The 11,282-nt window shown below is 43.7% G+C and overlaps 1 long non-coding RNA gene and 1 other non-coding gene across 3 annotated transcripts in view; both read left to right on the top strand.

The window, feature by feature from the left end:
• The first annotated feature begins 206 nt into the window (after positions 1-206).
• Positions 207-278, top strand: trnat-cgu (transfer RNA threonine (anticodon CGU)). Its single transcript has one exon. It is a non-coding gene; the product is annotated as a tRNA-Thr (tRNA).
• A 740-nt stretch (positions 279-1,018) lies between these two features.
• LOC144604076 (uncharacterized) overlaps positions 1,019-11,282 on the top strand; it is a 70,130-nt gene continuing 59,866 nt past the window's right edge. Inside the window, exon 1 of one of the 2 annotated variants that reach the window (XR_013548681.1) lies at positions 1,019-1,083. This is a non-coding gene — a long non-coding RNA (uncharacterized LOC144604076). Of the gene's footprint in view, positions 1,084-1,664; positions 1,711-11,282 lie in introns of those variants that run through there. The other variant, XR_013548680.1, reaches the window with a different exon arrangement.

The following is an 11,282-nucleotide window of genomic DNA, read 5'->3' as shown; positions in this document are numbered from 1 at the left end:
GTATCAGGTTGGATGTGGAAATGAAGTCTTTGTTACATGACTCCACAGACAGGATAAGCAACAGACTGCATGTGCCAGTGAAATATTTTTTTGCACTGCAGCTCCCAAGCGCATGCCTACAAGCCAATGCATAAATTTGTCCTCTGGAGGTTACGTCGAGCATTGCTTTCTGCAAAGAAGTTGAAGACTATTTTTTTTGTAGCGCAGGCGCGGTGGCCAAGTGGTAAGGCGTCGGTCTCGTAAACCGAAGATCGCGGGTTCGAACCCCGTCCGTGCCTGAGGACTTGAGAGCGATTATTTTAAAACCCGGCAAAGCTAACCACAGCTGCTTCCTTGACAGCATTAGTCTAGTCCCGAGTATGTATCACCGTTGCAACAAGCAGCAGCAGGCAGGCAGGCGCCCATCTCTTTATTAATGCACTCACTGCAAGTTGCGTTGCCTGGACCTGTTAAAGTGTTTGCATTCCGTCCTGCTATGTTTCCACACAGCATAGGGTTAAATTGATTTTAAACAGTCTCACCACGTCCGAAAACAGCCTTATAAACTATTGCACCCGTTGCTAATGGAGGTTTTTAAACTTGTCCAACCGGTCGGCTGAGAAATTATTGATTATTGAAATGATTGTAAATTGATTAACTTGCCCCGCAAGTTAATAAATTCAATCAATTATTTCTCAGCCGACCAGTTAAAACCTCCATTAATCATTTCTCCCCAGGATTTTTTTTGCAGAGCATTTGAGACTTTTTATTTCCTTTTGAAATCTTTTACCTTTCATCTTTGCAGTACTATTTCCAAATACAAATGACTCGAAACAACAACTCGTTATTTCACAGAGCAAAATGTATCAATAATTGTTGGACCTCATGGCCCCATCCTATGTAAATATTCGTCAGAAATGTAATCGCGTCGAACACTCTCTACCGACGCCCAATATTGGGTTAATTTAATTTGGGCAAGTTTTCCAATGAACTTTTCAAACCTCTACAATGTGACTTCAAAACTCCTGACTGCATCAACTCGTTTAACGCTGCACTAGGACGTATTGGTCCAAATCACTGTGGTCCGTGTCGCTTTCCTGCAAGGTATGATTTATTATCTTAAGCAAAGATCTCACCCGAAGGTTCATTAAAAACTTTATGGAATTTCATTACAGAGGGTATTGGAATGGCACATTCTGAAAACAACAAAAAAAGATAGCTAGAATGATGTGCTAAAGCTTCAGGCCTGCTGGTTTCTGTAAACATGTCTTTGCACTTTGTGAATTGTGCAATGCTCTTAAATAATTTATGTGTTTTTCCTAATTGCAAAACGAGATGTACAATGCAAAGGGATTTTTAAAATATATATATATATATTGGTTGCAAAGTACTGTGAAGATTCTTTAACTGTTATTTCTTTCACAAGAGATCCGATGGCTTGAAGAATCTTCACAGTACTTTGCAACCAATATATTTTTAATCCTTTTGCATTGTACATCTCGGTTTGCAATTCTTTAACTGTTATTTCTTTCACATGAGATCCGATGGCTATCTATCATCTGTAGTACTTGACAGTTCAGGAGTGATTTGCTCGTATCATGGTCTTATGTTCAGATCTGTGCCAGTAGAGGGTGCAGAAACATACCCTGGCTAAGGTTGGCTTCCATCCGAGCAGTTCCAGTAAATGAAAACCGAGAGAAAACTTGCTCCGGGGCTACTGGAGCCTTGCAGGTTAGCTGACGTGCACAGTGCACAAAGTATTGTTTTGTTGCCTTTCTGTGTTCCTAAACCATTCAAATCTACAAGAATATAGAAATAGCTCCTTCAATTTGAAGTGCGTAGACTCAACTTGTTAGAAAAAGTAATGGGGCACTTTTTGCAATATGACACTGAACTGAATCCTACCGCCCCGGAGACACTATCTTCACTTTTCTTTGGTTGTTTTTTCTTTTAAAGGGTGGAACATAGCATGCATTCCTACATTGCAAAATCGCCAATCCGGTTTATTAAATGAAAACTTAATAACCCGGATTCGTTTCTTCTGATAAAGTAGCCTTACATTTTCCGTTTTTGCTACATTTCTGCTTTCCGTTGTGTTCGCTTTTAATGTTAACCCGTTCAGTTTGTCTCTTATGACTTACTAGAGTTATACACAGAGACAGGTCCTTCGGCCCAGACCGACCATGCTGATCATCAAGTCTAAAGAAACATCACCCATTCCTTCTCTCCAGAGATAGACAATAGACAATAGGTGCAGGAGTAGGCCATTCAGCCCTTCGAGCCAGCACCGCCATTCAATGCGATCATGGCTGATCACTCTCAATCAGTACCCCGTTCCTGCCTTCTCCCCATACCCCCTCACTCCGCTATCCTTAAGAGCTCTATCCAGCTCTCTCTTGAAAGCATCCAACGAACTGGCCTCCACTGCCTTCTGAGGCAGAGAATTCCACACCTTCACCACTCTCTGACTGAAAAAGTTCTTCCTCATCTCCGTTCTAAATGGCCTACCACTTATTCTTAAACTGTGGCCCCTTGTTCTGGACTCCCCCAACATTGGGAACATGTTTCCTGCCTCTAATGTGTCCAATCCCCTAATTATCTTATATGTTTCAATAAGATCCCCCCTCATCCTTCTAAATTCCAGTGTATACAAGCCTAATTGCTCCAGCCTTTCAACATACGACAGTCCCGCCATTCCGGGGATTAACCTAGTGAACCTACGCTGCACGCCCTCAATAGCAAGAATATCCTTCCTCAAATTTGGAGACCAAAATTGCACACAGTACTCCAGGTGCGGTCTCACCAGGGCCCGGTACAACTGTAGAAGGACCTCTTTGCTCCTATACTCAACTCCTCTTGTTATGAAGGCCAACATTCCATTGGCTTTCTTCACTGCCTGCTGTACCTGCATGCTTCCTTTCAGTGACTGATGCACTAGGACACCCAGATCTCGTTGAACATTCCCTCTTCCTAACTTGACACCATTCAGATAATAATCTACCTTTCTATTCTTACTTCCAAAGTGAATAACCTCACACTTATCTACATTAAACTGCATCTGCCATGTATCCGCCCACTCACACAACCTGTCCAAGTCACCCTGCAGCCTTATTGCATCTTCCATACAATTCACACTACCCCCCAGCTTAGTATCATCTGCAAATTTGCTAATGGTACTTTTAATCCCTTCATCTAAGTCATTAATGTATATCGTAAATAGCTGGGGTCCCAGCACCGAACCTTGCGGTACCCCACTGGTCACTGCCTGCCATTCCGAAAGGGACCCATTTATCCCCACTCTTTGCTTTCTGTCTGTCAACCAATTTTCTATCCATGTCAGTACCCTACCCCCAATACCATGTGCTCTAATTTTGCCCACTAATCTCCTATGTGGGACCTTGTCGAAGGCTTTCTGAAAGTCGAGGTACACCACATCCACTGACTCTCCCCTGTCAATTTTCCTAGTTACATCCTCAAAAAATTCCAGTAGATTTGTCAAGCATGATTTCCCCTTCGTAAATCCATGCTGACTCGGAATGATCCTGTTACTGCTATCCAAATGCTCAGCAATTTCGTCTTTTATAATTGACTCCAGCATCTTCCCCACCACTGATGTCAGACTAACTGGTCTATAATTACCCGTTTTCTCTCTCCCTCCTTTCTTAAAAAGTGGGATAACATTTGCTATCCTCCAATCCACAGGAACTGATCCTGAATCTATAGAACATTGAAAAATGATCTCCAATGCTTCCACTATTTCTAAAGCCACCTCCTTAAGTACCCTGGGATGCAGACCATCAGGCCCTGGGGATTTATCAGCCTTCAGTCCCATCAGTCTACCCAAAACCATTTCCTGCCTAATGTGGATTTCCTTCAGTTCCTCCATCACCCTAGGTTCTCCGGCCCCTAGAACATTTGGGAGATTGTGTGTATCTTCCTCAGTAAAGACAGATCCAAAGTAACGGTTTAACTCGTCTGCCATTTCTTTGTTCCCCATAATAAATTCCCCTGCTTCTGTCTTCAAGGAACCCACATTTGCCTTGACTATTTTTTTCCTCTTCACGTACCTAAAAAAACCTTTGCTATCCTCCTTTATATTATTGGCTAGTTTACCCTCGTACCTCATCTTTTCTCCCCTTATTGCCTTTTTAGTTAACTTTTGTTGCTCTTTAAAAGAGTCCCAATCCTCTGTCTTCCCACTCTCTTTGCTATGTTATACTTCCTCTCCTTAATTTTTATGCTGTCCTTGACTTCCCTTGTCAGCCACAGGTGTCTCTTACTCCCCTTAGAGTCTTTCCGCCTCTTTGGGATAAATTGATCCTGCAACCTCTGCATTATTCCCAGGAATACCTGCCATTGCTGTTCTACCGTCTTCCCTGCTAGGGCCTCCTTCCAGTCAATTTTGACCAGCTCCTGCCTCATGCCTCTGTACTCCCCTTGCTGCCTGTCCCGCTGCCTGTCCCGCTGTGAGTTACTCCAGCTTTTTGTGTCTTCCTTCAGTTTGAACCAGCATCTGTGCAGTTCCTTCCTGCACACCAAGTGCAGATGATTCTGTTAGATTGTCTGAAGAAGGGTCTCGACCCGAAACGTCACCCATTCCTTCTCACCTGAGATGCTGCCTGACCTGCTGAGTTACTCCAGCATTTTGTGAATAAATACCTTCGATTTGTACGTTATCGAAACGTATAAGATTATTAAGGGGTTGGACACATTAGAGGCAGGGAACATGTTCCCAATGTTGGGGGAGTCCAGAACCAGGGGCCACAGTTTAAGAATAAGGGGTAGGCCATTTAGAACAGAGATGAGGAAAAACTTTTTCAGTCAGAGAGTTGTGAATCTGTGGAATTCTCTGCCTCAGAGGGCAGTGGAGGCCAATTCTCTGAATACATTCAAGAGAGAGCTAGATAGAGCTCTTAAGGATAGCGGAGTCAGGGGGTATGGGGAGAAAGCAGGAACGGTGTACTGATTGAGAATGATCAGCCATGATCACATTGAATGGCGGTGCTGGCTCGAAGGTCCGAAAGGCCTACTCCTGCACCTATTGTCTATTGTCTATTGTGTACCAGCATCTGCAGTTATTCAGACTGATTATTGTAGAGAGATGGGGGAAATATTGGAAGTGAATGTAGATTTATCCTGTTTTTTTTTCTTCGCCATGTTCTCCAGAGATGCTGCCTGACCCACTGAATTACTCCAGCAATTTGTGTCTATCTTTATACTAAGACGAATTAGGGAACACTGTATTTACTATACGGACGGAATTGGTTCCAAAGCGTTTATGATCGTGAAAAAGAGAATTGTGTAAAGGTTTTGCTTTAATAATTGAGCTGTAGAAAAGAAAGCTATCTTGGAGTTAAGCTAGTAGAAGGGGGAACGCAGTTTGCAATCTAACCTCCAGCAGTAATCAGACACCATTGTCTCTTAAGAACACAGTCTGTCAGTTTCATCGCTGGACACTTGTGCAATAGAACTCTATTAAACAATGTAACATGCAGCCTTTAGTATTGTTAGCTTGCAGTGACAAAAATAAATAATACTGTTGAATAGACTTTTATTCATGTAAATTCTGCAGGAAAAGTAACTTTGTTTGTTGAGAGCCTGAAACCATCTGATCCCATTTCCCCCATTTACGCAATATCTTTACAACACGTTTTTCTATAACATTAGGGATAGATAGATGGATGGATGAATAAAACAGGCCGTTCCGCCATTATTACAGAGCTACCTATACCTAAGTAAAACACAAAGTGCTGGAGTAACTCAAAAGAATGAAGAAGGGTCCTGACCCAATATGTCGCCTAAACATGTCATAGAAACGTAGAAAATAGGTGCAGGAGGGGGCCATTTGGCCCTTCGAGCCAGCACCACCATTCATTGTGATCATGGCTGATCATCCACAATCAGTAACCTGCCTTCTCCCCATATCATTTGATTCCACTAGCCCCTAGAGCTCTATCTCACTCTCTTTTGAATTCATCCAGTGAATTGACCTCCACTGCCTTCTGTGGCAGAGAATTCCTCAAATTCACAACGCTCTGGGTGAAAAAGTTCTTTCTCACCTCAGTTTTAAATGGCCTCCCCTTTATTCTTAGACTGTGGCCCCTGGTTCTGGACTCCCCCAACATTTTATTTATCTATTTATTTATTTATTTAGTTTATTTGTCATTCCACTCCTTACAGATCATGCAACGAATGGGATGAAACAGAGTGCCTCCGGGGGCCATAGTGCAATACAAATGCAAAACATATAGACAGGGGGTGACAGTGCAGTGCAATCGGACTTTACTGGACTGTATCTTGTGCTAAACGTTATACCCTTTGTCCTGTATCTGTACACTGTGGACAACTTGATTGTAATCATGTAGAGTCTTTTTGTTGGCTGGATAGCATGCAACAAAAAGCTTTTCACTGTACCTCGGTACATGTGACTAAACTGAACTATATTACACAAGGTTAAGCTAAACTAAACTAAGTTAAACTAAAATAATTAAATTTGTGTTTTGCTCAAGATTCTAGAATCTGCAGTTCCTGGTTTCTCCACTACCTGTACCTATCTGTACTAATCTAATTTAAGGACACTGGTCTGTAGACTTAAACGACTCTGTGATTCATGTGCTTGTATACATATTCTTAAATGTTGTGGTCTCTGACTTCACCAGCTCTCAGTCCATGCCTCACAGATTCCAACCACACTTCAGGGCTGGTTTGTTAGTCTGTTAATTATTGTTACGTGTACCGAGATACAGTGAAAAGCTTCTGTTTGCGTGCTATCCAGTCAAAGAAAAAGACTGTATATGAATACAATCAAGCCCCCCCCACTCTGCAAAGATAAAGAATAAAGGGTATAGCATGCCTATGCCCCTGATAATGTTATATATAAGGTCACCCTCAGCTTCCTATGCTCGAGAGGAAAATAATAATAATAATAATAATTAATAATAATAATAATAATATTCATTTATTGTCATTGCAACGAGTACAACGAAATTAAAAAATAGCCAATCCTGACGGTGCGTACAAACATATATGCAATAAATGCAAAAACAAATAAATACATAAATACAATTAAATACAATTATATTAAGTACAAGATTTTTTAACGGTGTTGCCTAGTGCAAAGGTAGTGTTCAGTTCTCGTATGGCCCTGGGGTAAAAACTGTTCTTAAGTCTGTTTGTTCGGGATTTGATCGACCTGAAACGTCGACCAGAGGGCAGATGAACAAACAGACGGTGGCCGGGGTGGGATGGATCTTTTATTATTTTGCCTGCTCTACTGAGGCAGCGTAGGCTGAACAGGTGCTCCAGGGAGGGCAGTGAGCAGCCGATGATCTTCTGGGCCGTCGTGATGACCCTCTGAAGGGCCTTCCTGTCCTTTTCTGAGCAGCTGGCATACCATGTGGTTATACAGTATGCCAGCACACTCTCGATGGAGCAGCGATAGAAGGACAACATGAGCTTCTCCTGCAGGTTGGTTTTCCTGAGGATCCTCATGAAGTGGAGTCTCTGCTGTGCCTTCTTTACTGTGGTGATGGTGTTGGTAGACCAGGTAAGATCCTCTGCGATGTGCGTACCCAGGAACCTGAAAGCTGGTACCCTTTCCACACAGACCCCATTGATGTAGAGTGGGTCGTAATCTACACTGGTTTTTCTAAAGTCAATTATAAGTTCCTTTGTTTTGGAGGAGTTCAGGACCAGATTGTTCACTGAACACCATGCTGCCAGCCTTTGGATTTCATCCCTATAGGCTGTCTCATCTCCTTCTGAGATGAGTCCAACCACAGTCGTGTCATCCGCGAACTTGATGATGGTGTTGGTGGGATGGGTGGGGGCGCAGTCGTGAGTGTAGAGGGAGTAAAGGATGGGGCTCAACACACAGCCCTGTGGTGAGCCGGTGCTCAGTGTAATGGTGGAGGAGAGGTGAGGGCCTATTTTGACGGTCTGGGGGCGGTTGGTCAGGAAGTCCTTGATCCATTGGCAGATGGTTTGGGAAAATCCAAGGTCGGAAAGTTTGGTGACCAGTCTGCTCGGGATGACCGTGTTAAAGGCAGAGCTGAAGTCGAGGAAGAGCATCCTCACATAGCTCCCCTGGTGTTCAAGGTGGGTCAGTGCAGTGTGAAGAGCAGTGTCGATGGCATCCCCTGTAGACCTATTTGCTCTGTAGGCAAACTGGTGTGGGTCGAAGGTGGGTGGGAGGCTGGCTTTGATGTGCTGCAGGACCAGTCTCTCGAAGCACTTTGTGATGACCCAGCCTCTCCTTACTCCCTCTAACTCAAACCCTCCAGACCCTATAACAAACTTGTAAATCGTTTTTGCATCCACTTCAATTTAATCACATCCTTTCCAGAGCAAACTAACCACAATAGTGCGCAGTACTGGAAATGTGACCTTACCAACATCTTGTACAGTTGTAACATGATGTCCTGATGCTTGTAGTCAATACCCTGACCGATGAAGGTAAGCGTGCCAAACAACCTCTTCACCACCCTGTCCACTTTCCGCCACCAACCAGTGTCGTCACTTTCATGGAACTATGTACCTGTTTTGCTTTAGGACTGAGGCCCCACTACAAACATTAAAAGAAATAAAGCATATTATCAAAACACACCAGGTTGTTTAAGCTTAAAAAAACCAAATCAAAATAAACACGTTTTGAGATGTCATTAAAATACTCAGGGGAAAATAGATAAATATAGTGAATATTTTTTTGTTTTCCAGTCCCTTTATATATTTATCTTTGCTGACTTTATTTGTCTAACTTTGCAAACTCCAAAGGTGAAAGCATTTTGAGCATTCCGATAAAAGACACAAAGTGCTGGAGTAACTCAGCGGGTCAGGCAGCTTCTCTTTAGGACATGGAGAAGTTTGGGTCGGGACCCTTCTTCAGACTGATTGGAGATGGGGGGAGAAAGCTGGAAAAAAGGTAGGGGTAGGACAAAGTATGGCTAGGGATAGGTGGATGCAGGTGAGGGGGGGGGGGGGGGGGAGTTTGATTGGCAGATGGGTGGCCAAAGGCCAGAGATGAAAAGAAGATTGCATGGTGGCACAGCAGTAGAGTTACTGCCTTACAACACCAGAGACCCGGGTTCAATCCTAACTACCGGTCCTGTCTGTACGGAGTCCGTACGTTTTTCCCGTTACCACGTGGGTTTCCTCCGGGTGCTCTGGTTTCCTCCCACAGTCCAAAGATGTAAAGATGTAGGTTAATTGGCTTTGGTAAAAAATGGAAAATTGTCCCTTGTGTGTAGGATACTGCTAGTGCACGAGGTGATCGCTGGGTGATGGTTGGGTGGGCCAAGGGGCTGGTTCTGCACTGTATCTCTAAATTAAACTAAAGACTAAAGGCTGTGAGATAAGGAGAGAAGAGGCGTGAAATGCGAAGCCAGAGGATGGGATATAGGTGGAAGGGGAAGGAGGGACGGGGAAAGGGGGGTGGAATAGTGGGAGAAATGGGTGGACATCCCAGCAGGGAACAGGGAGGAGAGGTGAATGGGGGTGGGGTGGTGTTGGTTGGAAAATTCAATGTTCATACATTGGGTTGTAAGCTGCCCAAGAAAAATATGAGGTGTTGTTCCTCTAGTTTGCATGTGGCCTCACTCTGTGTATTCCCAAGTCGCCTCTACTAGTTATACTTTGATATAGTACAGCATGTCCTTTTGGTCTTGTACTAAATTTAGCGATTCACTAAATGCACTGATAAATAATGAAAATATTGAATCACGCACAAATGCTGCACAGGCAGAGAATAGTCAATCCATTGTGGTGGGAATTGAGTGTTTATGAGAAGCAACCAGACATTATACCACGTAGTATAAGAAAATAACTGCAGATGCTGGTACAAATCGAAGGTATTTATTCACAAAATGCTGGAGTAACTCAGCAGGTCAGGCAGCATCTCAGGAGAGAAGGAATGGGTGACGTTTCGGGTCGAGACCCTTCTTCAGACTGATGTCAGGGGGGCGGGACAAAGGAAGGATATAGGTGGAGACAGGAAGATAGAGGGAGATCTGGAAAGGGGGAGGGTTTTTTTTCCTCCAGTTTGCGGTGGGCCTCACTATGGCACTGGAGGAGGCCCATGACAGAAAGGTCAGACTGGGAATGGGAGGGGGAGTTGAAGTGCTCGGCCACCGGGAGATCAGTTTGGCCAACGCGGACAGTTTGGCCACGTTACGTTGCCTGATTAATTTGGGAAGAGTGTTGGATGGATAATTGAGGAGAGACTAACAGCGTCAGTGAATCAAATTGTGATATTCTTACACCCCCGGTCAATGTCCATGATCATGCCTGACTCCTTGGGCTGAAACTTTGCATGGAATCTATTTTCTATTTCTTTCAAACACTTTTAATATTTTAATTACCGAGAATAGGAGTGTTTCAAAAGTTACTCGGACTCTTAGAATTCTTTCCAACGGTGTCATTCTTGCATGTACACCAAGGGTACCAATGAACGGTGACTGGATACAATGAATTTTATTCATTTTACATGGATTTTGTCAGAATTCCGCAGTGTTCCTGGAGCATCGTTTCCTTTATGACCCATTTTCCAGGAAAAGAAAATGTTATCAAGTGTCCTTGAATCTTTCTGTAGAAGATTTGTGCACAAAATCATGAGAGGAATAGATCGGGTAGACTCACAGAGTCTCTTGTCCAGAGTAGGGGAATCGAGAACCAGAGGACATAGGTTTAAGGTGAGGGAGGAAAGATTTAATGAGAACCTGAGGGGCAATTTTTTTCACACAAAGAGTGGTGGGTGTATGGAACAATCTGGAGGAAGTAGTTGAGGCACGTGCGATCACAGCGTTTAAGAAACATTTGGACAGGTACTTGGATAGGACAGGGATATAGGGACAAACGTAGCCAAGTGGGACTAGTGTAGATGGGACATGTTGGTTGACGTGGGCAAGTTGGGCCGAAGGACCAGTTTCCACACTATGTCTACGACTCTCTGACTCTACAACACAAAATAACAGCAAGCAGCATTGATGTGACACCGTTGAAATGTAGCTGGGACACTTTTCTCTTTCATTTTGAGACGTTGTGAGTAAGTGTTCTGCTCACCAAGATTATTCGAGTTTGGAACCATGTTCTTGCCTAACCAAAACTTGATAGCCCGAGAAGTCTGAAGAAGGGTCTCGACTTGACACGAAACGTCACCCAGTCCATCTCTCCAGAGAAGTTGCCTGTCCCGCTGAGTTACTCCAGCTTTCTGTGTCTGTCTTAGTCTGAGAATGATACCGGGGATGACTGGGTTAACATATGAGGAATGTTTGAAGGCTCCGGGCCTGTACTCGTTGGAATTTAAAAGG

Source organism: Rhinoraja longicauda, chromosome 21 (genome assembly GCF_053455715.1).
Source record: "Rhinoraja longicauda isolate Sanriku21f chromosome 21, sRhiLon1.1, whole genome shotgun sequence".
NCBI lineage: Eukaryota > Metazoa > Chordata > Chondrichthyes > Rajiformes > Arhynchobatidae > Rhinoraja > Rhinoraja longicauda.
Note: the sequence above shows the minus strand (reverse complement) of the source record. Positions and strands in the feature narration are given on the sequence as shown.